The sequence below is a fragment of the Hylobates moloch genome, unplaced genomic scaffold (genome assembly GCF_009828535.3).
Source record: "Hylobates moloch isolate HMO894 unplaced genomic scaffold, HMol_V3 SCAFFOLD_13, whole genome shotgun sequence".
Taxonomy (NCBI): Eukaryota; Metazoa; Chordata; class Mammalia; order Primates; family Hylobatidae; genus Hylobates; species Hylobates moloch.
The window spans coordinates 45715672-45742859 of record NW_026652288.1 but is presented as its reverse complement, the minus strand read 5'-3'; positions in this window follow the sequence as shown (position 1 = coordinate 45742859).

Here is a 27188-nt window from a genome sequence, read left to right as displayed (position 1 = left end):
TGGTTCTCTGCTTGCAGTATCCCCTACAGTACACCCTTCTACTGTTCACATGTGACTGTAGTCCAGATGACATGAGAGTGATCTGATCATATATAGAAATGCTTAAGTGTTGTTGGCATAAATCCACTCGGAGTTGCTGGGTTTTCACTTGAAAAGGAGTCTGGAAATGTGATTTAAACGACATTCTATCTTTTCTTCTGCTGGTGTCTTAAAGTCCTTGCCTGTCGCCAATGTAATGCATAAACTCTTCCAAGGAAGACAGGCAGACAAGCTCAGGGTTTGATTCACTGCCAGTTTTGTTCCAACAGTTGTATGAGTGCCACGTTCATGAAGCTAATGCCCCTTTTCTGGCCCTACCACAGGATTCCAAGTTTTCTTTCCAGATGGCTGGGCAGCTTCAGCCCCACCAGCAGGCTGGAGTCCTTATCCACTCAACAAAAGAGATGTGTGCTTGACTCTGAAATGTTAGCATGGCATTTCTAATTATGACAATACCAAGAATCATGCAACTGGAGATATACATAGAGAAGGCAACTTGTTTAGTAAATAGTGGTATGGATTTTTTTTTTTTGGTCACTTATCCCAAGAAATAGTATGTCCTATTTTTAATATCAAGAGAATACATTCCTTCATTTAAGCATTCAATCATTTATTTAAACATAACTTTGCTGAATATGATTCACTATATTTTTCTCTTAGCTAGGTGCTGGGACTATGGAAACAAATCTTTCATTTCTATCGGCCACGGACTCATAATTAATTTTGAGACAGGTAAGGATGGTATGTCTGAGGATAACAAAGAGGCAAGAGTAACCAATATAGCTCAGGGGGCAGATAACATAGAAACATGGAAGGTTCCGGAAAGGAGGGGAGTTCAGGCTGAACATGGAGGTTTTGGATGTGGTTTTTTTTTTTTTCTGCATCTCTCAGTGAAAGACATTTTTTTCTTTCCCAATTTAAAATTCACAGTTTTTAATCCTCCACAAATGATCTCTTAATTCTCAGGATAAGGGTCCGATATGTGTGTGTGATTCCCTCTTTTCATATATGAAAAAGTTGAGCCTCATAGATTAAACAACTTGCTCATGGTCACATGGCTGGTACTTGGAGAAAGAGGAGCTAAAAATACTCCCTTGAAAGTGGTACTGCCCCTTTCAACAATACTCCGTTGGCACCTATGGCCCTGCCATGTTCAGCATCTGTCTCCTTTATTTGATGGTGTTTTGGCCTCAAAGTCATAGCATTTCATAACTTAAAGTCAACTCACAATTGATTATCCAACTTGATTTCAGTTGACCCACACACTAAGGCATTATCCCTTGCTTTTGATTGCAGATATTTGAGAGAGGAACAAAGTAAAAGTATACAAGTAATGATGTTTATTGAACAATGATGGCCAGGCACTACATTTAGTACTTTAGTGGTTTAGCTCACAATAATCTTATGATCAGTTACTTTGTTTCCATTTTACAGGGAAGCAAACTGAATCTTGGAGTCATTAAGTAACTTGCCCAGTATTGCTCAGTTTGCATGTGGAAGAGCTTGGATTCAGCCCAGGCAGCCTGATTCTAGAGCTCAGGAACTTCACCACCAACACACAAGTTTAGTTCCCTGTATGATAGTTCAATAATTAATAAAATATATGATCCAAACTATCTGGAAATAGATGACCCAAGCTATCTGAAGAGCCTTTCTGAACTTTTAAACTACAAAATTATTCTACTGTATAAACATTAAGGAAAGGTAGAAAGATTTGATATTGGGACACATACTGTGCTTTTTCTCAATTCACCATGTTATATCAGTTTCCTTATATTTAAAACATAAAATGATGTAACAGCTTCTTATTTGTGCACAATACATTGGCATATTAAGGATGACTTTTTAGACAGCAAGGCAGAGTACATAGAGGTGTTTAATGTTCTTACATATCTTCTGCCAACACTGTCATAAAAGTGCTTTCCCAAAACTATAGTAATACATTGTTCCTATCACTTTGGCTCACCTTCCAGACTTGGCCAAGAATTAAGATAATCTATCTCATCAGCAGATTCAAACATGTTTGTATTTTCTCTATCTTTGAGGAGCTTCTGAATTGTTCTCTCCAAGTGTTTAGGGAAAAGAGAAAAGGTAGGAGACAGAAGAGAAGTAAGAGAATATAAATTCCAGGAGACAGAGAATTAACATTCTCTTTTTTTGATTCATGATTCAGAATAGGATTCCATGGAGTGTTCAATCAGAGTGTGATTCTGTGGTAGAGGAACATTGTACTTGGTGTAGTGTATCATACAATCCTAGAAATGAATGATGAAAGGTATTTCTGGAGAAGTTGGTCATTAGTACAGCAAAAGTTAAGGTATATGCCATATATAGTTCAGGCAGCGACATACTCTTGAATATTGGATTTCTTTCTTGCAGCTTGATTTTCCTGATGGCAAAATTAATAGTGGGTATTATATGAACTAAGATTATTCAGAGCTGTCAAGTTAAGGTGAAATGGACACATTTCCTAAGTTTACTTGACAGTGGTAAAATATCCACATTCTTAATCACTTAGGAAATTCTAAAAAATTTCAGTTGTATTTCCAGTTGCAGCAGGATATGATATAAATTAGATGTCATGTAGGAGTGTTATTTATCCCAATTAATTTAACCTTTTTTTGTGTGTATATTTTGGACTGCTTTAGTACTTAACATTTTAGGGCTAGTTGACTTGCATAATGCTTCCAGAAAAGTACGCGGAATATAACATTGCAGCTTCCTCAAATAAAAAATGCATGTGTATTTAAAATGAACCTAAATAGCTGGTAAAAGAGCTTCTTAGAAGTTGTACTTATTTTAAATTAGAATTTTAAAATAAAACATGAAAATGGTTTTTGCGATTGCAGAATTATATTTTTGCTGCCATTATAGGAGAATAATTTTTAGAGTTATCTTGAAATAGAAATATGTATTTTAAGTGCTCGTCCAAAATTAAAAGAAGATCACTCTGTAACACCATTAGAGAGAGAGATTGAAAGGGGGAAGAGATAAGTAATAACAATTAGAAAAATGTGATAACTGCAAAAACCTCATTTATGTAATATTTGATCTCTGAATTACTTTGCTTTGTTCTTCCACAGAAACAGGATGTACTACGTCACATGAAATTACTAAAATAATAAATTCTTATTTTCTTGAGGGAAAAGTATGTAGTCTGATTTAAAAATATAAGGTGGTGACCAAAACAGCACATTAGCAGAGAATATGAATGCCTCTGATTGTCCTTCAATATCACCTCAGATTCTAAGTTATTATTCATTCATTTATGATGAGGTATCTCATCTCCTCTGTCATTTGCTATGTTTACAATCCCACAAGAATCTATACTGCTTCCAGATAAGTGACATAACACATAGATTGGCATGTCCTTGTGAGCGAGTTGTGTACCGAAAACATAATGTGTTCAACAAAAATGAAGTCATTTTACATCTTCTGTCACTGGACTTAATTGGGTAGTTAACTTACGAGAACATTTTCTTGGCTATATCTAAGTTGAAGTTAAACTTGTGAGTCCTTTCACTTGGAAGGAGATTGAAATAGATAAGCTTTCACATAGAAAGTGATTTACCAGTCATTTAAGTAATTCCTTTCAGTTTTTTTCATATATTACTACTGGGCTAAGTCTGTTTCTTTCTGGCTTTTTCCTAAAGCGGGATTTCAATTGTACTGATGTCATCATAGTTCACAGGAGAGAAATTCTTCAACTTTCTCTGGAGTCAGACTATATGTAATGAAGTTATTCCCGAGGTGATTAGTCATTAGAAATTCAAGTTATGATATGCTTTGGTTGTGTCCCCTCTCACGTCTCATCTTGAATTTTAGTTCCCATAATCCCCACATGTCATGGGAGGAACCCAGTGGGAGGTAATTTAATCACAAGGGTGGTGACCCTCATGCTGTTTTTGTGATAGTGAGTGAGTTCTCATGCGATCTGATGGTTAAGTGCTTTTCCCCCTTTGCTCACCACTTCTCCTTGCTGCTGCCATTTGAAGAAGGAGGTGTTTGTTTCCACTTCCACCATGATTGTAAGTTTTCTGAGGCTTCTCGAGCCATGCGGAACTGTGAGTCAATTAAACCTCTTTCCTTTATAAATTACCCAGTCTCAGATATGTCTTTATTAGCAGCATGAGAACGGACTAATACAAGATATAACAACAACAACAATAATAATAACGTCAAGGTGTTTATGCATACAATCGGTTGCAGCCACATCACATCAAAAGCAATAATGACAACTATTCAGTAAAAAAAAAAAAAAAAAAAAGAAAGTTCTGAGGAAAAATGAAAAAGTGCCAGTGTTTCAGTGGAACTCTTGGAAACTTTGTCTCCAAATTGATTTATTTTTTAATTTGTTGGGGAGGAAAAAAAATACGTTTTCCTTCTACCCATCATAAGCTCATTGGCTGGGGCCCCTGTAACAAAAGACAGATTAACAAGAGAAAAGCATACACATTTATTTAATATTATTTTTTACATGACACAGGAGCCTTCATAAAGACGTGAAGACTGAAAAAAACAGTTAAGCCTGAGTGTTTTTAAATAGATTTGAGAAAGTGTTTTAAATAGATTTGAGGAAGAATAGAGAATCAAGGAAAAGCATAAGGCAAAAAAAGAGCAGGAAGAAAGAAAGAAGGAAGGAAAGAAGGAAGGAAGGAAGAAAGAAGGAAGGAAGGAAGGAAGGAAAGAAGGAAGAAAGAGTATGAGTTAAGGGTAATAAACCGGGGGAGCTTAGGCCTTTTTATTCAGATTCCTCTTGGTGTCCCTGTGATCTGTGTCTTTGGAGGTAAGGATGCTCCTTTCCTCCAGATATTGAGAAGCCACCTCTCACATGAAACCCTATGACCATCTCCAGGGGAGAAGTGAAGGAGAAGTCAGAGATACCTTCCTGCATATCTATTTCACAAATTCCTTCAACTTAAAATATTCCATATGTCAAGGTGCCACATTTCAGGATAGCACATCTTGAACTCTGTCAAGTTCTATTTGTTTTTTCTTAATGTGATGGAGTGTGTGTGTGTGTGTGTGTGTTTAGTGCTGGGTGAGAAAAATATCTTATATCCTAAAATACTAGTTGTAGTTATGCACAAATAGTCATAAACTCAGAATTTTAAAGAGAAAAAATAATTCTTAACCATCATTTAGCCCAATAGTTTTAACAATGACAGACCATCAGAATTATCTAGAATTGCATGTGTGTATAATATGATCTTAAGTTGTATCATATGTATATGTATGTGTAGATATTGCTGAGTTTCATTTCTGGAGAGTCAGTTCTAATTCACAAGGTATGGAGAATGACAATGCAAGGTTTCCTCTATGAGCAGCCAGGTTGGGAAACCATTTATGTTACAAGTTCTGTAACTTTGCCTGAGGCAACTGAAGCCTGTGTAGATTGACCAACCTACCAATTATCATACAGCCATCGGATACTGTAGTCAGTAATAAACCCGGGCTTTCTGACTCTTGAATTTTCCCCATAACCGAGGTTTCTTCTTCAAGATGTTTTATGAGACATTGCTAATCCCTTGACTATGACTTTGAATGTCTGACACTTCACTGATACTCAGCTCTTGCTTTTTGTCTAATAAAGAATTATTTATGCGGTTGATTCACTACTTATCCTTTAAAAGTACGTGATATTGTGTTTGCCCATAAAAATAAAGTTGTTAACACTTGCTCCCTTTCATTGGAAATGATTTTCACATTTTCTCATTTCTATTTGTTAACGCTTATCTTCTAACTTGTGGTTTTTCACTTCAAAGTTAAATTATTTAAATCTAGAAAATATTGTTTATTAAATTCACTTCTTTAACAATTTCAGAAAAGTCAGCCAATGAATTGTTTATTGAGAGGGTTGTTCCCTCCCTCCCTTGCTTCCTTCCTTCCTTCCTTTCTTCCTTCTTTCCTTCCTTCCTTTCTCTCTTCCCCAGAGGAAATGGCAGATGTGAATGGCTGAAATGTAATGTAATTGACTTGTCTCCCTAGCTTGTGTATTACTGCCCTCTGTTGGATACAATTAGGTCTAGTCTAATCTATTAGACTGTCTTGCCCCCTAGTGGTTTGTGCAGAAGACAGTAATGAGGACATTGGAAAACACTGTGTGAAGGATCAGCTAATTTTTTATTTACTTTTAAATAAGTACAATTCGACCAAAGCCTGATTTTATAATAACTAATTTAACATGTAACAACTCACCTTGCTTGTGTCTCAAATTTCATTTATGAACAAATCAATAGGCTCATTACTAAGTTAGAGAAATATGTTGTTATATAAAAATATAAAATTTACGGTAACTTTTTATGCACAACTCAATTTATCACTCCATTAATTGGAGACTTCTAATGTGCCATTTTCTGAAAATTGAATTTATTTCTTCTTCTTTCAGAGACAGGTCTCTCTCTGTTGCCTGGGTTGGAGTGCGGTGGCCTCAAGTTCCTAGCCTCAAATGAACCTCCTGTATCAGCTTCCTTTGTAGCTGGGACTACAGGTGTGATCATCACACCAGGCTAATTTTTAAATTTGTTTTTGGAGAGAGAAGTCCCACTTAATTTCCCAGCTGGTCTCGAACTACTGGCTTCAAGAGATTCTTTTACCTCAGCCTCCCAAAGGTCTGGGATTACAGATGGGAGCCACTGAGTCCAGCCTGAAAATGGAATTTCCTAAACTGGAATGAGTTTTATTCACTATGCCTGAGATTCTGCAAACTGAAGCAGAGACATGCAGCAGAGAATTTTTTTTTTTTTTTTTGAGACAGGGTCTCACTGTGTCACCCGGAGTGGAGTGCAGTGACATGATCTTGGCTCACCTCAACCTCCACCTCCCAGGCTCAAGCAATTCTCCTGCCTCAGCCTCCCGAGTAGCTGGGATTACAGGCATGCACCACTACCACCCGGCTAATTTTTTTTGTATTTTTAGTAGAGACGTAGCTTCACCGTGTTGGCCAGACTGGTCTTGAACTTCTGACTTCAAATGACCCACTTGTCTTGGCCTTCCAAAATGCTGGGATTACAGGTGTGAGCCACTGCACCTGGCATGAATTTAAATTAGAAAAAGAGTCACTTTAAGCAAAATTTTTTGACAAAATATGAAAAATAAATTGGCTATAGTAAATTTACTACTATTTCAAAATAAAACATAATCAGCATAATCACCCATTCAATTAATTCATTAGAAATTAACAAACCTAATTTGTCCAACTCTCAGGTGAATAAGACGTAAAAAAGACTCTTGGTTTCTTGTAGCCTACATTCCTTAGATTTGTAGATCATGTCGGGTTGAGTCTTATTTCTAAGAATAGATTAATTTTTCCCCCTTTCTCCTATCACTTCAAACTTACCCCTGTCATGGCTCTTAAGAATTAAGGTTTTTTTCTTGTTTATCATCCCAATAATCCATATCTGTATGTCCTAGGGTATAGTACCTGAACCAGAGTGAGTTTTTAATGAATCTTTGTTTTCCGTACCCCCTGTCTCTTTATAACCCTTAACTCTTCTCTTGCCCCCTCTGGTATTCAAGAAACCCTGAGACTTTACCATGAAAACCTCCTCCACTGAAAGGTCAATCATCCATCTATTGCCTTAAAATGAAGTCTTTGCCTAGAAAGTAACAATGTATTTGCCCGGAAGTACAAGCATATTAAGCTTTATCTTGAGTTTCAAATCAAATATATATTTAATTCATCTTCCTCTTCCAGGCACCCCCCCCCGCCCCCCACGCCACCAAACACACACACACACAGACAGACAAAGGATAGACTCTGGAGGACAAAGGGCAGGAATTTATAGCGCAATTGGTCTTCTCACTCCATAAATCATATGCCTTAAAACAGCAAATCTACCTCATCTTTTTTATTTTTCTTCTTTTATTCATCCTTTTTGTTCTTCTTAAACTAAAGAACTTGCCCGTTTCTCTCAGCGTCAGCAGGGATGACACTTAGTCAGGTCTGGCTGTATTGGTTGTGAAGAGCTGGTATCTGTCCGAATTGATTGCTACATCTGTCCTGATGAGCTGGTGCTTATTATAGATTCCGAAGATTACCACAGGACAGCAGGCAGCTTTCATTTGTCCACACCAGAGTTTTGCATGTGCTATTCCCTTTTTCTAGAATCACTTGCCTCTCTCTTCTAATCCTGAATTCTCAGTCATATTCTAGTAGTCTACTTATATGTTATTTGGTGACCCTGAAAAATTCCAGGATAGAGTTGATCACAACCTCATTTGAGTCCATTCTGTACTTTGTGAAAACCCTAGTAAGGTACTTTATCATTGTTCAACATATTCCTGAACACTGGGAAACTTCAGCTATGAACAGTTTTTTTTTTTTAACTTAAAAATAACTATTAAACTTGCCTTGTATTTTAAAATTTGTTCATTTTCACCTTTTGGGGGATCTTAGATGTTATGGATTCTGACTAGGTCTTTTTGAATTTTGTTCTATCTTTCTATAAATCCTATATTTTTTAACTGTTATCTTCCAAATAATTAGTCCTCCAATAATTTTCTTTTAATTTCTAAAAGCACTTTCTTTTCCTTTGATTTTTTTTCATAGCCTTTCTTTCCTATTTGGTGGATACTGTATCTTCTTTAATCTTTCTGAGAAAACATATTTGACTTTAAGCAAATTTTCATCATTATGTTACACAAATTATCTGTTTCTATTGTATCTTTTTCACGTCACAGATATCCCGCAGTCTATGTTGAATGTTGGTTTTATGCTGACACTTAGAAGGAATAAATAGGAAGCACTGTGTGTGGTCAAGTTCAGCAAGCTTCACTTTAAGGTTAGTGGGCAGGGGTAGCCATTAAACCAAAAAGCCTCTTAATGCTGGAATAAGGAAAACGGTGCTCTACAGTTTATTTAGAATTTCACTGATTAACCAGAGGTAGATGATGCAATTTCTTTGGAGAAGAGCTCTGTGATTTTTGTCCATAGTTAAGTGCCAGCTAGCAGGATACAGTTCATCCGAGTCCTGGGAGACATCTATTCTCTGCTGACCTTGGGTCCCTGAGACAAAGCCACTCAAGAGTCTCCTTAGTCAGGTTGAATGTATCCTTGACTTTGTCTTTTGCAGCTACCTTCTCAATTTTTCCAGTCTGCAGTACGGTGTCACTTCTGCTTTATCCTTTATCTTTTTTCATCTTCTGGAATGTATGATTTTCTTGCTCGTTGACTTTGTTGTCATTACTTTCTTCATTGCTGTGGACTTCACCCTTCCTGATTACCTTTCTTGACAATTAAATAGGTTTAGGGATGGAAAGAAATAGTTGTCTGTGGTCAGCCCACCATCTTGCAACAAAGGTCCTAAGAAGGAACAAGGGAGAGGACCTCAAACACTAGTATTGCCTTTGTGATGAGAAAATAGAGAGTAGCAGATAGTAGTACAGTGGTGATGTTTTAATTACTTTCATGTTCTGAAAGTCTATCTATTAAATTAAATATGCTATCTTTGTTTACATCCAATAATAAAATAACAGCATATTCTCTGAGGCCATCTTGTCAAACTTCAGTTTGGAGGTTAGAATTCCTTTTGCACCATTTCATTCAATCTGGTTCCAGAGTATACTTAATCATCCTCACCAAGGACTTACTGAAGCAACGCACAGTGTTGGAAATTCTGTTTTGTTAGAAGCACCTTCGAATATGAAGATGGAATCACCTTCTTAGTTTTACTAATTTATTCATTATGAACATGTGCTTCAGGGGACGCTGTGGACACTTGAAATTGTATGTAAAAATTGTTCTTGTATGTGCATAAGAACATTTTTCTCGGAAGATGATTCATTGGGTTTGTTACATTCTCAACTTAATCTGTAAACAAACAAAAGGCTAAATGACACTTGAAGATAGCAGAGAAAGCTAGCTTTCTTTAATTTCTGAAAATTCTCCAAATATCCAAGAATAGCTGTAATTCATTTTTATTTTTGGCATGTACAACAATGAAAGCTTGAAAGTCATCAAATAATATAGCTCTGTGGCTGTTTGAATAGGACTCAGATTTTGAAGAGTTCAGTCTATAGTTATTATACACCTGTTCATACCCATACTCATACATTTAAAGAAACTCAATTAGTAAAACAAAGCAATACATTCAGCATACTCTAAATCATGGAATCTAAAGGTTTCTTGACTTTCTGAAAAAGTAGAATTCGCATAATAATACTGGTGTATTAGCCAGGGTTCTCTAGAGGGACAGAACTAATGGAATAGATACATATATAATGGGGAGTTTATTAAGTATTCACTCACATGATCACAAAATCCCACAATAGGCTGTCTGCAGACTGAGGTGCAAGGAGAGCCAGTCCGAGTTCCAAAATTGAAGAACTTGGAGTTCAATGTTCGAGGGCAGGAAGCATCCAGCACTGGAGAAAGATGTAGGCTGGGAGATTAGGTCAGTCTCTCTTTTCACATTTTTCTTCCTGCTTATATTCTAGCTGGACTGGCAGCTGATTAGATTGTGCCCACCCAGACCAAGGGGTGGGTCTGCCTTTCCCAGCCCACTGACTCTAATGTTCATCTCCTCTGGCAACACCCTCACAGACACATCCAGGATCAATACTTTGTATCCTTCAGTCCAATCAAGTTGACATTCAGTATTAACCATCACAACTGGAAGTTCTGTGCTCTTATGTTAATTGTCATACTTGAAAGTCTTCAATAACAAAGGATGAGATCAAGAATGAAGGATGGGATATTTGTGTTCACTTACAAATACATCTGCACTATCTTTTAAAAACCATTGTAAAATCTTCAGCACATTTTAGAAAGCATACCATTTTGCATAAAATTATTATGGCTTTTTGAAAAACATTACAATTATAAAGACCATGATAAATTTAATTTCTTCCATTTGATAGCATATTTTCTTAAATTATTTAAATAATGAATGATAATTATAGATATAAATTAGAAAAAATGGGGAAAAGTAATATGTGAAATGTCACTATCGAGTGTATAGATATTAACTCTGGTGTATACTTTCAGAATAAAATACATTCTCTGATCTGTATCTGTTTATCTATATTATGAAGTTTCACAAGAGCGAATATAGATGAACCTACTTTTTCATTTTATTAATATTAATAAGTTATAGCATAGTTTTCCATTGTTTAGATGTACTAGTTTATTTAACCTTTCTAAATAGATATTTTGTTTCTATTTTTGCTTCTAAAAACAATGGTATAATACAAACCTTATACATATAGATATTCTCCACTATATATGTTATATAGCCAAAATTCTTTTGAGATATGCTTATATTCCTATCCACAGTGATTTAGAATATTCTCTTTTTGGACATTCAGGCTAAACCAAGATATCAAAACCCATTTTAGTTTTTGCTAATGTGTAAGGCAACCTGTGGTGTATGTCTTTGTTCTTTGTTTTATGATACCTATTTTGGTGGGGGCTGGTGGAGGCGATTATTACAAAACACCCTTATTTCTATCTAGAGGTAATAACAGGGTCAGTGTGAGTTCTCTTGGTTTCTGAGCTTGTGACTTCATGAATAATAAGGGTTATTGTAAGAAGTCTGAGAAGATCTTATAGTTTTGAAATAGCCCTTGCTTGATAATTCAAAAACATGAATTCAATCCCTCTCTATAGAGAAAAAAACACATCCTCATACTCTTATAAGGATGAAAAATGCGGTATAAACATCAATACCTATTTGAGTGAATTCCCAATTTGTGCAATATGAGAATGAAAAATAGTAAAAACAAAAATGCTGACAAAGAAAGGATTATTGGAGTCAGAGATAATCCATAAATTTCATTCTGACCAATAGCTTATGTGAATCTCTCACACTTAATATTTTCCTCAAACTGTCAACAATAAATTATTTAAAACAAGTAAAAACTGAAAATAAAATTAAAATTAATTAAATGCTATAAAATAGTTCTCTTTTATAACATGTTAGTTTAAAATACAGTTATTAATGAGTAAAAAACAAAACAAAAAAACCCCCAAAAACAAACAAACAAAAAAAACAGGCAGAAAGAGCAGAAAGACCCAAGTTTGGATAAATTGACAATGACTTCCTGAAAAATTACATTAGTATTCTTATTCAATTATTTTAGTTACAATGCATCTGAAAAATATTTTGTTTATTTTACTCCAGACTTTTCAATAACAAAACCCAGAAAATAGACCCAATGAAGTAATACATAATAGGGTTCTTTAAATTTAAAATATATACAGAATAATTTTATTTCTCATATTTTAAATATGACAACCAACATTTGGTATATTACTTAGAGACTAACTGAAAAGAAGTTATGATTATCCATATTTTTTCTGAAGACTATGTAAAGGTAAAAATGTATAATACTTTTTTTGCACCCATTTCAAAGTGCACGGCTGACATTCCTATAACAAAAGACAGATTAACAAGAGGAAAACATAACAAATTTATTTAATCCAAGTTTTATGTATCCCAGGAACCTTCAGAATGACGACCCAAAGACCTAGGAAAAACTGTGTATTTTTATGTATATGTGCAGTAAAGAATTGATGGCTGCGTAGAAATAAGATTGGCTAAAAAGGGTATGATCTAATGGTAATGAACTCTGGGGGGAACCCAGCAAGGCCTGTTTGCTCAGATTCTTCTCAGCCTCTCAGTGTAGCATCTCTTTCTCTAGGTATAGGTTAGGACACTAGTCACATGCAGATCTTCAGGGGAGAAGAAAGAAAATCATAGAGTGACATTTCTAGATTTTATGGCTTGTTTTAGGTGAAAGGAGTTTCCCTTTCTAGGATCTTCCTTGGGGAAGAGGAATTCTAGTTCTGTGACCTGCTTTGGAGAAGAAACGGAGAAAGGAGAAAGGAGAACAGGAGAAGGTCACAGAGAACTTCTTGCTTCTGAGGCCCTTCCAGTCCCCTACAGTTCAAAGCACTTAGCATGGCAAAGTGCCTTCTACCTTGAGGTATCATGGTTCTGCGTACCAACACCTCAATAGATTGTGCATGTGGTTTATGGACTTTTAAAGCCCACATTCAAGAAAAAAGGCAATTATGGATCTGAAATGTCCTGGTATTAAACTGAATTTAATAGTATTGCCAGAATATAGATAATGTTGTCTGTTTTTTTTTTCTATTTCTGCACCTTTGTCTAGCGATAAGCTCTGTAATTTAAATTCATAACTTGAATTCAATGCTTTAGAAATATTTGCCACCCCCAAACATATAAATGATTGACAACATTATTCCTAGTGCTTTAACAGAGAGACCACTTTGATGTCACTGTGATGATCCATTTTGATCTCATCTGAGCTGTCTGTATCACACAGATTGGGCCTCCTTAGCAGCCTGATTGGTCATTCATAGCCTGGCTATCATGATTTTATTATGTGCTGTGCACAATGCCAGATTAATTTCCTCTTGGTCCAGTCTCAATAGGCTGCTACCTAGGCCTACTGCATCCTTGGCATCCTGGCACTTCCCTTCAGTCTGATCCTGGTTGCTTTTAGTATCATTCCCTTTGCATTTCTCCTGTATTGAATGCCCTGTCTCCTCTTTTTTTTTTTTTTTTTTTTTTGACAGAGTCTCGCTCTGTCGCCCAGGCTGGGGGGCCCCATACTTTCTTCTTTTATTTTTTTTTCTCTTATTTTGTTGGAGCACTTTCTCCCTTAGCTTCCTGAGAAGTAAGTTTTGAGAAATGTATTTTTTAACCCCTGCATGTTTTAAAATTTTTATTCTACCCTCATTTGTGATTGAATTGCATCAGGATATAAACCTCTAAGTTAGAAATCATTATCTTTTAGACTTAAACCATTAACTTTATACTGTTAAAATCGTTATACCATTGTCTTCCAATCTCCATTGCTTTCATTGTGAAGTCCTATACCATTCTGATCCCGACGCTAGATATATTACACCGACAGATACAAAAGGAAGAGTTTACATAATCTTTTTGGCTGACTCAAGGAAACACAACTCTTAGTTCCTTTAGATGGTTGTTATTATCTCTTTGCTTGAGGGTGGATTTGGGCAAATGTCAAGATTTCAGGGCAGGATTTTTTTGCCCTCATAGCTGGAATTTGTCAACCAAAAAAACACCCTAAACCCCAGAGTTCACAGCTGGACACAGGACCACTTAGGAATTCAGCCCAAAGCATCTTTCCACTTAAAGGATATAGATCTAGCTGGCTTCTTATAGCTGGCTTATGCAAGCAAGAAGAGAGTTTCTAAAATACTTTTATACAATGATCCTATCTAGGAAAAAATTTAATTTCAATAATGAAAATCTACATGCAATAGTTATCAAACCAGTCAACATATTTTACTAACATTAGTATATTAACTATCAAGCTTTGGATATTAATTAATATATGGATAACAGAAACAACTGTATTAGCTACATTTTGAGTAGGGCCTTCCGTAGGATGCTAGCTGATCACAGCTCAACTGTACATTCTTGATTAGTATTTTAGCTGATCACCATTGGCTTGGACATTCTCGATTAGTAGCTGGGTTACAAGCTAAGCTAAGTAGCACACATTGCACAACACACTACAGGTCCTCAATTTTTAAATAAAGTCCATTAAGACTTTGCCACATTTATCTTCTAAGGAACTGATCCAGGGCTCTTCAGAACTTACTGGCTTGCTTATATTGGTCTATGTTTTCTAAGCATTCTCCATTCCACTAAGTCATCCACTTTCTAGTTGACAAAAAATTGCTGACATCTGTCTTCTGTTGCCATATATTATCTCATTTTCCATGTCCTTCTGGATTTAATATACATACTTCTTTTTAGCAAGGTTACAGAAAGAGTAGCGATAAACCTAAGTTATTGACACTGCATCTCTTAACCAACATTCCATTAAGCTTATTTGCCTAAAAGTGAAGACATTGTCTTATCAGATTGTGTAGGTAACATTGGATAAACATATATATTTACTGCCAAAATTTCTTATAAAATAAGAAAAAAGCTATGGAATTAATAGTTTTTAACATCCTCTGTATCCTTATCTGGAGAGAGAATTATCTACAAACAAAGTAATGAATTACCAGACATAATAACAACCATTAGTTTGACTTGCATTATTTTAGAACTTTTCTGTTATTTAAAATGTAGGTCAGCAGGAAATACAAATTCCATTACAAAATAAAGCATAAATAATAAAAATATCCCATTGAGTCATTTAATTGTTCTCTAAATATTGAATATGGATGCTTTAAAATAGAGCTAGTATTGTGATAGTTGATTAAAAGATTGTTTAAGAATGTCTCTGTGCCTGGAAAAGTTAAGAGTGAGCTTTATGGAGATTGCATATAAACAAGCTGTGAGAGGTGATCATTGCAAAAAATCCAAGGAAGAAGTGTCCATGCCAATACTGAGATTTGCCTTAACTACCTATAAATGACATTTTCTATTACAGTTTTTTATAAACACATCTTTGTGCTGGAAGTAATTCTAAAAGTTGGATTTCAAAATCTAATTTCTTCTGTGTGGCTATGTTATAACAATTAGGATTGTTGCTGTTGTTTCTGTCTCAATTTGGGTTACACTGGTTAAAAAAATTAAAATCTATTTTTGTCAGTTATAATTAAGCTGCAAAATAAAAGCCACATTATAAGTTAGATATCCAATAGGCTGTACTTTACAATAATACCATAATATTTTTGAAAAAATTGTGAATTTTAGAAAATGAACTCATATATTATTTTCACAATTGGTATTTTTACTAGCCTGAACTATTCAATTACTATCACTATTTGAAAAATCCTTGTTCAAAACCTCTGGCTTTTAAAAAATATGCCTTTTAAAAAATCTAAGTAATAACCGCAAATATGAGAAAAACATCTTCTCTTTTTCTGGAAGTAATTTTGTCAAACAATTAATATTTTCATTTTCTTTTCGAAACAGAGACGCTAAATGGAATATATAACCTATTCACCAGGCAGTTTTTTGCATCGCAGATAATCAGTGCCTAATCTGTGCCATCATTAGATTGAAAGAAAGTCCAGAGAAATTCTTTTTTTCTGTAAAATATTTTATGGAATGAAGCAGATGGGAGAAAGGTGTGCAGGAAAATTGGCAACTAGATTTCTACCATATCCCTTTGGCCTTTGACAATCACCAATATTGATAAACATATATAAGTTACTAAAAATGATCCTACCCTTCTTATTTCACTACAATGTAGATTAGTACTCTATGTAGACAAACTCTATTATATCTTTTTTTTTTTTTTTTTTTTTTTACAGAGTCTCACTCTGTTGCCCAGGCTGGAGTGCAGTGGTGTGATCTTGGCTCACTGCAAGCTCTGCCTCCCAGGTTCACACCATTCTCCTGTCTCAGCCTCCCGAGTAGCTGGGACTACAGGCACCTGCCACCATGCCCGGCTTATTTTTTGTATTTTTAGTAGAGATGGGGTTTCACCACATTAACCAGGATAGTCTTGATCTCCTGACCTCGTGATCCGCCCATCTCAGCCTCCGAAAGTGCTGGGATTACAGGCGTGAGCCACCGCACCTGGCCCAGAAAAATTATTTTCATGTTCTCATATTTGCCATTGCTTAAGACATTTATGTTAACAAATCTAAAACTTTACTCAACTGTTTCAACTCTGTGTGGCCCACAACCAAAAAAAGATGAATACAATGGGAACTAATTGTAGAACTATCTCAGAAACTTTGGGATATGAAGACTGGAATCCAGAAGAGAGATTTACACTAATCATCTCCATACAAATGTCAATCAAAGCCATTGATCTGAATAATATTAATAATATTAATAGTACATGTTCCATGAATATGTTACAGCTAAATCTTATAGTATTTCCCAGATATTCTATATGTGTATCATAATATGCTTAAACTATTCCCTTCAAATGTTATTGACTTCTTTATAGCAAAATTGATGTCAAGAGAAGGTTAGTAATTTGGAGACAGATCAAGATGAAGAAACAAATACCAGAAAGGTTGCTTTTCAGAACTAACACAGGGTCCAAATGAAGGAATCAAGACTAGAATTAGGTAACAAAGAAGAGGATATTAAATAATATGAGTCGTTTATGTATTAAAACAAACTGAACTAGAAGTTTTACTACAAGGATGAATTCCTTTCTGTACACCGGAAGCTAGAGTGATACTTATAGGAGGTCATAGTTTTCTACTTACAGAGGCTGAACAGGCATGAGCTTAACTATGTGAAGGTCGAACAGAGATGGCAATAATGAAAGATTTTTAAGGTAATAATGATTAATACTAAAATTCTAGAAAGGTAGTTTTTGAGGTTAAACCAGACAGGTTAATCATGTTTAACAGAGAAAACTTGGTGAGAAATGAAATATAGTCTGAAGAGTAAGTGGTTCTTGGGCTTATAGTAATAATTTATTAATTTTATTTGAACATTTGAGAAGTAGCTTTAAAAATTCCTTTTTGTATTTCCAGAAATTAATATCTGAACTCCTGAATTACCACAGAACTTGCGTCCCTCTGACATTGCAGCATGCCCTGTGGTACTTGGCTATTGGGATGTATAATCCTTGATTACCTTATCTGCTCTCTTTTCTTCTCCCAGCAACCATGTGGAACCAGTTTGTGAGCAAAGAGTGGCTTAAGATGTAGTAAAATTGACATGACACATGTATTTACTTGCTTCGTGAAGTTTTTTTTTTTTTAATAGTTAAAGGGGTGTCTATAGAAAAAGTTAAGAGCTTAGGGCATTACCGCTATCAGAAAAAATTTGGAGTTAACATTAACAGAAATATTCAGTATTAGGAATGTTAGCTATTGAAGTATGGAAATGAGTTCCTATATATTATGGGAAAAAATTTAGAAACTTTACATGGCATAAACCCAAAGGAAAGTAAAATTAGATTTAATATTCATTAATTTGCTCAATCATTAAATAAATGTTGCATGAATGCCTACCATATAGAAGTCTTATGGTGGACCTTGCGGGTAGAATAACGATGAGTAAAACATATCTCTCGCCAGAGGGACCTCGGTGTTATGGTCTAGTGAACAATAATAATAAAAAAAAACTAAGTACATGAACAAAGGGATTTGTGTGATCAATGTGTCGGGAATTGAAGGCTGGTAGGCCATCTAACCACAATGGTTGAATTACTGATTTTTATCTCATCTTATTCCAGAAAGAATGTTTTAGAAATGAGATAGACAAAATGAAACAAACATGAAATCTGAGGTGTTAGGAACAAAAAACCAACCCTTACAGAGGTGGAAATACATATGCACCTCCCCTTCTGAAAGATAAACTATGACCCAACCAAGTTTGAAGTAAGGACAGTAAGAAAGAAAAAAGTGAGTAGATTGTTGATTTCTTTCAGACAGAAAAAAAGAACCAATTGTATATATTTGAAATATTGTTAAAGTTACTCAGTAAGGCTTTGAAAAATTAAATATCATCTCTCAGTGTGAGATGATATCCATAAATGTGCTTTAAACTCTTCAAAAGGCAGTATGTGGCACGCACTCTTTGCTGTTTTTTATCTCTTTATACATTTTTATTTTGCTGATATTGTCATGTCTCCATGACATTAAAAATGGATAATGAAAAGAGATGATAAGCTTAAATCACTGTTATTTTCTTACAGCTTCAGGAGAGATTTGATGAAAAAAATTATATTTTGGCATCATCTTGACTCTTGAACTTACTCCCAGATCAGCTACAAATTTGTCCTATGGCCTGAGGCACTGAAAACACGACAGAGCTCTGCAATAATTTCCTGTCAGACCAGACAACCTAGTTATTCCCTTTTCCCAGGTGTCCTGGTGACCTATATTATTGTCAACAACAAGGCATTACTTCAGCTTCAAGTCTTGCAAAATCTACTGGATTAGAAGACCAGATATTCATTTCACCATTTAGCTGAAAATGCACAGTACATTTTAGAATGATGGGGTTTGTTTAGCTCATCTATCCATCCATCCTTACTTTTATTCGATTGGGTTCTTAATTCAAAAGAAAGAGTGCCACCTACTGGATATGTGATACGAAGAACATACTAGCATTAAAATATACTCTCTCATTAAAGGTTGATTCAAAATAATTGCAGAAGAAAATATTCAAAAGAATGTCCAATTTTTACAGATAAGTATTGAACATATTTCCTTAAATGATTTTATTATCAACAAATACTGAGTAAAAATTATTTAACAATGTCCATCTAATTATTTAGAAATAAAACTCCTTCCTGTTCTTATTTTAATACATTAAAAATTAATTTACCTTTTTTCCAATAATACGGAATAATTAAGTATTCTTTTATGTTGTCTATATAAAAATAGAACAGTGATCTTGACAATTTAATACTATTTTGTGATACAAAAACTCAGGTTATAGAAATACTAACAACTTTTATAACGTAGATTCTAGTAATTAAAAGCAGTCAAATTTGAAAAGGCGAAAGGAGCTCTCGTGGTTCAAATAGAACCAATGATTTTCATCAACCCAGAGTTAGCATTTAAAGTCTAAATGGTTGTTCTCTAACTTGCTATATTATATTTCTTATGTCTCTATTATTATTTATTCTGTAGAGTACTAGGTAGCCTTAAGAAATATTCATTAGTCCCTTTGCCTTCAGATGCCCTAATATTTACGTCTATGCGGGTCTACACCCAAAGAACCCCATTTTATCTGTTTGACTAGCCACATTTCAAGTGCTCAATAGCCACATACATTAATGGATACTGTATTGGACAGCTGGATTTGTAGAACATTTCCATCATTGCAGAAAATTCAGCGGGACAGTGCTGATAGACATAAATACTGCAATATTCACTCCATTTCCCTTGTATAACTCTTAAAAATGTGCCACAATGTTATCTTTAAGAGTCAGTACTCTAGATTCCGTCTGGATTTGTATCTCAGTGTGGCCACTTACTGGATGATTTTCAGTACAATCAAGAAAATACCTGGGGAAGAAAGTATGAGAGTAGTGGTAGTATTGGGGGGTAAATCAATAATTAGTAAGCACATACATATAGAACACCTACTAATCATTGGCATGACTGGAGCAGAGTCCCTATTCTAAACAATTTATGCTCTAGTCAGGAAAAAGAGAGAATAAGCATGTAACCAAGTAAAAATAACATTTTTAGGTGCTGTGCAATGATACAGATAAAATAATATTATAGAGACAAGAGGGCTGCTTTGTAGGTAGATTTATTAGCAAATGCTCTCTGAGTTATCAGTTGATTGATAAGAAAATTATAGAGGGCAAAAATCTTGGGGAAGAGTGTATGAAGCAAATAAAACAATAAGTATAAAAGCCCAAAAGAGAAAAAACTTGACATGTTTAAGGTACAAAGGTCAATGTGGCTAGAGATTAGTGAAAGGGATAAGAATAGAGGGAGATAAAATCAGAGAAGTCAGCCTAGTAGTTATTATTTTCTTTTGGTTGCAGTGAAAAGCTGTTGAAGAATTTTAAACAAAATAGTGCTATGATCTAAAATATACTTTTTACAGTCACGAATAAAATGAATCATGATTCATGCATCTGTTCATCTATTAAGCAGGACAAACTGAATAGAAGTGACCCTTCATCTGCATTTTGAAAGCATTGCTGCTGCTTTATCATCATCCTTTATTTTGCACATTTCCAGGATATGAGAAAAGGAAGTTCTCCCTTATCGTTTTCAGTAATAAACTTTTTTTCCCAGGCCACTTAGTGAACTTTCTGCGCAGGGATCTTGGTGTGCACAGAGATTAGCATGGAGGCTGGGGTAGTGAATTAAGGGTGGATAAGCAGACTGCATTTACAACTAAAGTGGATGTTAGATTTACTGGGAAGAAGTCATGAATGTCAATTTGGATAAGTTGGAAAGAGAAGAAAAAAAATACTGCATGTAAATTTTCTGCAAATAAATGAAATGCACTCAATTGATTTCTGATTCTATTGCACAAGTAATGTAAAAACGAAAGGTTTCATATTCTGTTTTAATAATATCAGTTATGTATACCTGCATATGACTTCTGAAGCCCCAATAATGCAGCTGTAATGGGGACAATGCAAGCTCAAATCACTGGAGGATAATATTTTAGCCCTGTTTGCATTGTTTAATGAGACAATGAATTCAGTTGATTTCATTGTGACATATCTTGTAAATCATTGAATTATTATCTTTAACAGGGTCAATGTATGGCTCCCATCTCCATTTTACAGCATCACTGCCCTAGATAACACCTGGGGAATATGGGTTAATAATCTCCACATTATTGGCTCGTAAGTAGAGTGACCCTGTTATATATGAGGCATTTAAAAGGAAGATGCATTTATGTGCAAGGAAAAAAAGAAAAGTAAATTCTTAGCTTTTAGGTAGAAAACAGAATTACATTTTTTCTCTTTCCTCCTTTGTTCAGTCAGAACATGAATATGACAGCAAATGAAAATTTGTGTTTATGGACACAAGTTATTCAATTTTGGTGATTTTCCTAATCTTTAGTGAATTTATGGGTTTCAATTTTAGTGCAACAGTGAAAAAAATTATAATTGCTGTTCTTCTCTATTCTTTACTTAGAATCTCCCAGTGTGTATTTCTTAGAGGATGGGACTGCCACCAGGTTACTGTTCCTATAATGTCATTCTAGTGGCCCCAAAGAAATGAGATACCGTAGTGCTTTAGTGATTAGTGCCCACTTGGTTGAGTGATTTAAATTATTTCTACCTAGCTCAGTATATTTTGAAAGGATTTGACATTGATAATATCTGCGCTGGTTATGGGTATGAGACAATTCTCCGTTTCAGGGGCTAATTGATGTATCAAGAGAATGCAGCTGTCATAATTAAGAAGAAAAGACATTTAAGCTGCAAGACACAAGATACTGCTGTAATAAATCGAACCTACAAAATCTGAAGTGAGTAGCCCAGTTACGCACAAGCAATCTGGTTTCATTAATATCTTTTCCTTGTTAGAGTGTGAATCTAACTTCTAGCTTTAGGCCAGGCCCAGGAAGCATCATTACTCGGTTGCCAAATGACCTAGATTTAAGATTCCTATCCATCCATAGGTTTGTGAGCTTTATCAAAAAATTATGAACAGGTAAGGAAACACTTTTGCCTTTTCCTTTGACTAAATTAATTCCACCTAAATGACAAGGGTCTTGATTCTGAATCGCACTTGTCATTGAGCTGTTCATTTAATTAAATTCATGTGACTGTTCTGCCTAGTCTCTAAAATAATTTTAATTTCTGTACCATTGCTGGTATCAGAGAAAAACAATTGAACATAAAGTAAAACACAGATTTGGATTTGTAGGGTAGTTTTCCAATTTTCACTAGATGAACCAATCTTGGTAACTTGGTGCTGTGAATTCTTACTTGTCTATGCTAATTGGATCTAGAAGGGAAAGAAAAGTTTCCTGCCCTCTTGTTCCTCCTGGATTTAAAAACACTGAACAGATGCAGTGATATAAACCCGCATTCAAGTCCCTTATACTTTCCTTTACAGACACAATTGTGAATTGTGTTCTTCCTGCATTTGTAATTAGAGGGTGAAACAGATGGCAAAGGCTCTGTGTAAAGAGATGTCCATTAAAATAACTTATGCTGCCAAATGATTGTTCACTCCAAGAGGGGGGATTCAATTCAATTTCCTCCGTGCAAAATAAAGCAGCAGCACGTAAACGCTTTAAAGAAATGTCATTATGTAAGGCAACGAACACACTAGCTGGACAATATGCTGAAAATACTAAAACTAAAAATGCGTAAATGACTTCATCTTTTTTTATAAATGAAGTTTACTGAAGGTGGAAGTTGAGGGAAGTTGAGGTTTAGATGGAAGTCCTTCAAAGCACAATTTAATATATTAACAATACCTGCTGTAAATCTGCTGTGGGTATCCAGAAATGTAGAGTAATGTGTTTCTCTCCAAATTTTTAGCCTGACTTCCAGAAGCAAATGTAGAATCACTAGTAATGATGTGAGATATATCCCTCTACGTGTTAAACATTTATTTAGGAAGGCAACATAATGAAGACATTTTAACTATTATGTAAGGCAACACAACATAGTGGTTAAGAATGAGGATTCTGGAGTCATCCCATCTGGGTTTGAATTGCACCAACCATTTACCTGCTAAGTTACCTTCAGGAAATTATTTAACAATTCTGTGCTTCAGTTTTTTCCTATATTTAGTTGGAATGACTAAATATATCAATCTCAATGATTTATAATTATCAACAGTTGTAACTGATATTTTATTATTAAATAAATAAAAAACACCTTGACTAGAATTTTATTTTATATCATACCAATATTAAGTATTAACGTAATCATTTTTAAACTTAAAGAACTTTAACAAATAATTTCCAGAAAGAATCAACTGCGATTTTTCTGCTATAAATTGGTATGTGATTACCCTGGAAAATCAAGGTGGGTCTACATATAACCACAAATTTCAAGTTTAAAGCTCGGAAAATTTTCTTGTCTGATGCCTGTGTTTTTGATAGTTTTCCTGTGTACTCAGAGCTGAAGAATATAAAACTGTTATCGAGATGAAAATTACAGAGAAATAATCTTTCAGAATGAAAATGATGTAATATTATTTTGGTAACTTACTATCTGAGAATCCTCAGTGTAAGTGACATAAACATGTATGTGTTCTTATCAACCAAAAATTTTTAAAAGTATTTTAAGGATTTACTATATACCTTGTACTATTCTGGCCACTGTACTTTGAGAGCCACTCAAATTCTGCTTGCAGGAAGCTTATGTTTTAACAGGAAGAACACCTCTGCCTTTTATTCTCCAGTCCCCCTGAAATAAACATGAAGGGAAAAGAAAGATACACAGGTCTAAAGCCATCTGCAAAGTTGGTAGAAGCTGCAAAACCTAGGAGTTTACTCAGTCTGTAGAATTACAACCAGAATTTAAATGTTGCATCAAACTTTGTGTCTAACCTTGGTCAAGTTGCTTAACCTCACCTTCATTTTAAAAGTCAAATTGTGGCTCTGTATCTTAAAGAGTTATGAGGAATAATTCAGTCAGTCTCAGGCAGTTCCTGGATCATATCTGGTATTCAATGAACAGATGCTCCTTTTCTTCCTTTTCTTTTAGATACCACCCCAAAATTACTTCAATGCACCCTATTTAAGATATTAATACCCTTTGAAACCTAATGTTAATGCAATGCAATTCTTTCTGCTAATATTTGATAATAGTCCAAATTTCAGAGATTTGTGTCTAGACCTGAGGGCATTAACTCATCTCAAACATTTAATGTCAAAATAGGAATAATAATAGTTAACATTTACATAGCACATGTGCCAGGCACTGTTACAAGCAGTGTTCATATATTCACTCACTTAATCCTCACAACAACCCTATAAAATAGGCATTCTTATTCTTGAGGTACAAGGAGCTTAAAACTTGCTCAAGGTCATGCAGCTAGTAATTGGTGAAGTTGGGATTTAAAGTTAGTGTTTGGCACCAGCATCAGCAATATACTCAAGTACTGCATATACCACATCTCAAAGCTACAAGGACCTTATAAATTCAGGTACAAGAAAAGCAGTCTATCTTACGGTATTTTACTTCAGGCCCTAGACCTGCAATAGGAACAATAAAAAATGAAATATAAATATTGGAAAGAAAAATATGAAGGCATCTTTCTATGTGAACAATATTATCCTTTACCTAGAAAAACCCAACACAATCAACAAAATATAACTGAAGAAATAGTAAAATAGATCAGTAAAGTGATGTTATATAAAATTAAAGTATAAAATCATTATTTTTACAAATAGCAAACATTCAAATAAGAATATAAATCATAAAATTGTAAGAATAAACTCTGTGCTCTGGCTTAATGCTGGAAACATAAAACTTTAAAGCTAGAGGAACTAAAAGAAGATTTGCATAAACGAAGAAATATAACATGTTCCTGAATGTAACATCTTAGTATTCTAAAATTTTAATTTTCAAAATAATCTTTAATGTTACTATAATAGCTGCAGAATTTCCATCAATATTTTTCATGGAACCTGAAAGTCAACTCTAAAGTTCATATGAAGAAGAAAATAACAGAATAGTAAAAATAATTTTGATGAAGAATAACAGATGTTGTATTAGATATTAAAACATAATTAAAAATATAATAGATAATAAGTTGAGATATTTAATGGAGCACAACTGATCCAGAAATTGACATATAGAAAGCTAAATATCAAAAAATCTTTTTCAGATCAATTAATAAAAGATAGACTACTTAATAAATAGAGTTGAGATAATTTTCTATCCATTTGGAAAAAAATACTTGGAATCCTACCTTTGAAGAGTCTCAAAAATGTGTTCCAGATTGACCTAATATTTATATGTAAAAATAAAAACTATTTGCTATTTGCAAAAAAAAAAGAAAAGAAAAAACATAAAAATAAGAAAAATGGGAAAACGTGTCTGCGACCTTAGAGCAGGAAAGAAATTCTTTTAAAAAGATAAGGGAAAACATATGAATAAAAATTGATAAATTTGATCATGGTAAAATGTTTCCAAAGACAAACTATACCACAAACTTAGAGAATAAGTGGCAAGCTGGTAGAAAACATTACAGCATACAACACAAAATGAAGTTCAACAAATATCTAAAAAATAAGGAAAGCATATGAACAGTCAAAAGTCATATGAGAAGAGTAAGTCAATACACACATGAAAAGATAACTTTTAATTACTTGCAATGGGGAAAATGAAAATTAAAATAATGAGATACCATTTTCACTTATCAGACTGTCATCAAATTTAGTCTTTAAGTACAAAGTGTTAACTACTGTGTGGGGAAACAAGTACTCTCTATGTTACTGGTGGTTGACTAAAGGTATAGCAATTTTTTTGAGACAGGATCTCACTCTGTCAACCAGGCTGGAGTGCAGTGGTGCCATCACAGCTCACAGCAGCCTCAGCTTCTGGGCTCAAGCAATCCTTCCACCTCAACCTCTCAAGTAGCTGGGACTCTAGGCACCTACCACCACACCCAGCTAATTTTTATATTTTTTGTAGAGACAGAGTTTTACCATATTGCTCAGACTGGTCTCAGCCTCAACTTCTGAGCTTAAGCAATCCTCCAACCTTGGCCTCTCAAAATGCTGGGATTATAGGCATGAGTCACCATGTCCAGCCAAGGTATAGCAATTTTGCAGAGTAATTGGATAGTTTCTATGAAAAAAAATTTAAACATCTATAATTTCCAATAATTATTTTAAAGTATCTACTCTGGAGAAATTCCTACACATATACAATATATCTCGTCCAAGAATGTTCTCTGTATTATTTGAAATACAAAAACAAAAGAGGAATGGAAACAACATAGATAAATATAAAAAGAAAACTGTTAAATAAATAAATTATGGTACATACATACCATAGAATACTTTAGGTCAGTTAAAAAAAAAGATGGAATTTATGGACTGCTATGGGAAGATTTACAACAGAATGCTTTTGGGTGAATCTGTGTGGTATAATTAATGTATATTATCTATAAAATCTCTACATATGTATATACTACTTGTACAGTTTTATAAGACTGGAAACTCTTTTTACAAGTTCAAGTTGTTGACAACAGAGTGGCATCATTCTGGCTGCCAGTGATTAGGTAGAATCTCTGAAAGAAAAGACTCCTAAATTAGAACTTGATGTGGGACTAAGGGAGCAATCACGGGATAGGGAAATACAGGCCGAGTTCTTATTTCAAGATGGGTTAGCATCTTGACAGCGCACATTTCATCTAGAGTAACTACAGTGAACATTAGAGATGACAAAAATTGACGATATTGTATTTTGTTCACTTCATATTGAATTGCCATTAATGTGCAGTCATTTTCAGCCTTTCAGTACGTTTCGAATTAGTAATTGGGGAACAACCTAGAACGTAATGATTGTGCATGTTAAAATAGCAATAGATATGTTGTAGCTTCACCAAATAGATTCTTATTAGTAACATTTATGATATTTTTTCTTGAGCTCTTCATTTTGGTTCTAAATCTAGTTTAGTATATTTGTTATTGCCTCAGTTTGATAGTGAAATAACTGTAAAAATAAGAATGTCATGGTTCTTACCATAACAAATATTAAGGTAGTGTAGTGAGGCACTTAATCATCAATCCTGTTGCCTCTGTTATTCTTTCAAATATTTCCCAAAATATTGAGGTTTAATAATAGTTTTAAAAATTATCATATGAATA